This window comes from Mus caroli, chromosome 1, assembly GCF_900094665.2.
Source record: "Mus caroli chromosome 1, CAROLI_EIJ_v1.1, whole genome shotgun sequence".
NCBI classification, from domain to species: domain Eukaryota; kingdom Metazoa; phylum Chordata; class Mammalia; order Rodentia; family Muridae; genus Mus; species Mus caroli.
In genome coordinates, this window is record NC_034570.1 from 153,645,258 (window position 1) to 153,648,157 (window position 2,900).

The following is a 2,900-nucleotide window of genomic DNA, read 5'->3' on the forward strand; positions in this document are numbered from 1 at the left end:
GAAAGAAAGAAAGAAAGAAAGAAAGAAAGAAAGAAAGAAAGAAAGAAAGAAAGAAAGAAAAAGAAAAGAAAGAAAGAAAAAACTGCATTCGCCTATGTCCAACATAGGCATCTAGGTATATAGTTACAAATTAACGACCACAAATACTTCCCAAGAAAAGGCATTAAAAACCTCAGCTCCTCCTTTCAGATAGCACAGCACGCCATCACAGCACTCCAGCTAAGAGAAAGGTGTCGTCCACAGACATAGGAAGACTGACCTTTTCCTCGTCCGGCGAGTCGGGCAATAGCTGAGTTCTCATTGGCAGTTCTAGTAAAATATGTAACTTCCCATTCATTTCTAAGCAAGGCTTTAACCCCCTCCCACAGCTTCCTCCCCACCCCCCAAATCATCCCTTTACTCTTCCATTAGAATTTGAAGTCTTGGAGATTTTGAATAGCAGGGTTTGGAGTGATAAGTAGTCACTTTAAATCATGTGTTGGCTAAGTGGAGAAGAAAGAACATGGGAGGATGTCAGAGACGGTGAGTGAAAGAGCGAGAGTTCTTGGACACACTGGAAGACAGCAAGCATTTCAAAGCTGCTTTCAGGATCTCACGAAGGCCCAAACTGCTACCATGATGAGGGCAACACTGGTAGCAGCACCATAGCTACAGTAACTCCACTTGGTTCTCCTTCGCCTCGGTAAGTCCGTTCTGCACCTGTGCTGTACTCTCAGGGACACGGCACACCCCGCATTACCAAAGAGGTCTACAGCATCTTGGTGCAGCAGGTTCTTCAGGTCTTGGCCATTTACCCGAGGGTCCTCTCGTCAGGTTGATCTCTTCCTTTGTCACTAAAAAATCCACCCGTCCGTTCATATATGACTGCTCTCCAGGCAGAAACCAGGAGTCAGCGGGTGCCCAGAGCAGGTGAAGGTGCACCATCTCCCCAGCATCTCCCCAGCGGGTGCCAGATTGGAAAAGCTCTTTTCGTCTTTTCTAAGTGTAGTTTTTTTCTTTATAATTTACCTTTTAAATTCACATACTTCTCAACCACAACCCCCCTTTCTCCTCTCCTCTCAGTCTCTCCCTTAGTCTTTCTTTATTACCCCTCCCCTTCTCTTCAGAGACAGGAACTCCCCCTTGAGTATCACAGTACCCTGGGACATTTAATCCCAGCAGGGCTAAGAACCTCCTCTCCCACTGAGACCCAACAAGACAGTCAGGTAGCATAAGGGGATTCAATGGCAGGAAACAGAGTCAGAGATAGCCCTTGTTCCAATTTTTAGGGAACCCACATGAAGATGGCATGTAGCATATCTGCTACAAATGTGTGAGGGGCCTAGATCAAGCCCTTGAATGTTCTCTGATTGGTAGTTTGGCCTCTGTGAACACCCACCATGGGCTCAGGTTAGTTGACTCTGTGGTCTCCTTGTGGTGTCCTTGATCCCCTCCTCTGGCTTACTCAATTCTATCCCCCACTCTTCCACAAGAAACTCTGAACTGTACCTTATGTTTGGCTATGGGTCTTTGCTGCTGAAGGCTCTCAAGAGAGAGTTATGCTAGGTTCCTGTCTGCAAGCATAGAAGAATATCATTAATAGTGTCAGGGTTGCCTATATCCTATGGTGTGGGTCTTAAATTGGGCCAGTCATTGGTTGGATGTTCCTCAGTCTCTCTTCTACCTTTATCCCTGCACATCCTGTAGGAAGGACAAATTTTGGGTTGGTGATTTTGTGGGTGTGTTGATTTCCCCCTCCTTTCACTAGAAGTCCTGCCTGGCTACAGGAGGTGGCCACTTAAGTCTGTATCTCCACTGATAGGAATCTCAGCTAGGTTCATCCCATAGACTCCTCATAGCCTTCCCTATCCCAGGTCTCCAGCTAGTCCCAAAGATGGCACACCCCACTGATTTCCATTCTCATTCCCAGCCCTTTCCCATCCCCTTTCCCCCCCACATCTGATTACTGTCTCTGTATCCCTCTTTACCCTCTTCCACCCAGTTCTCTCTCCATCTACCTCTGATGACAATTTAGTTTCCCCTTCTGAGTGAGATTCACATACCCTCACTTGGGTTCTCCTTATCACCCAGTTTCTTTGGGTCTGTGAATTGTAGCATGGTTATCCTGTACTTTATGGATAATGTCCACTTATAAGTGAGTACATATCATATGTGTCTTTCTGGCTTTGTTACCTCACTCAGAATCATATTCTCAAGTTCCATCCATTTGCCTGCAAATTTCATGGCATCTTTGTTTTTAATAGTTGAATAGTATTCATTTGTGTAGATGTACCACATTTTCTTATCTATCAATTGAGGGACATTTAGGTTGTTTCCAATTTCTGGCTATTACGAATAAAGCGGCTATGAACATAGTTAAGCAAGTGTTTTGTGGTATAATGTGTCATCTTTTGGGTGTATTCCCAGGGGTGGTATAGCTGGGTCTTGAGGTAGAACTATTCCCAATCTTCTGAGAAATAGCCAGATTGATTTCCAATGTTGTAACATTTGTTCTCCCACCAACAGTGTTCTCCTTGCTCCACATCCTTGCCAGCATGTGCTATCACTTGAGTTTTGGATCTTAGTGATTTCTGGTGGGTATAAGATGGAATCTCAGAATTGTTTTGATTTGCATTTTCCTGATGACTAAAGAAGTTGAACACTTCTTTAAGTACTTCTCCACCAATCGAGATTCCTCTGTTGAGAATTCTCTGTTAACCTCTGTACCTCATTTTCGAATGCATTATTTGATTTGTTGTTGTCTAATTTTTTTTGAGTAGTTTATATATTTTGGATATTTGTCCTCTGTCACATGTAGGGTAGGTGAAGATCTTTTCCCATTCTTTTTTTTTTTAAATTTTTGATATTTTTATAACATATTTTCCTCAATTACATTTCCAATGCTATCCCAAAAGTCCCCC

General features: G+C 43.5%; 1 pseudogene; it reads right to left on the reverse strand.

The window, feature by feature from the left end:
* Positions 1–572: 572 nt before the first annotated feature.
* Positions 573–924, reverse strand: LOC110289358 (annotated as a pseudogene).
* Positions 925–2,900: the final 1,976 nt, after the last annotated feature.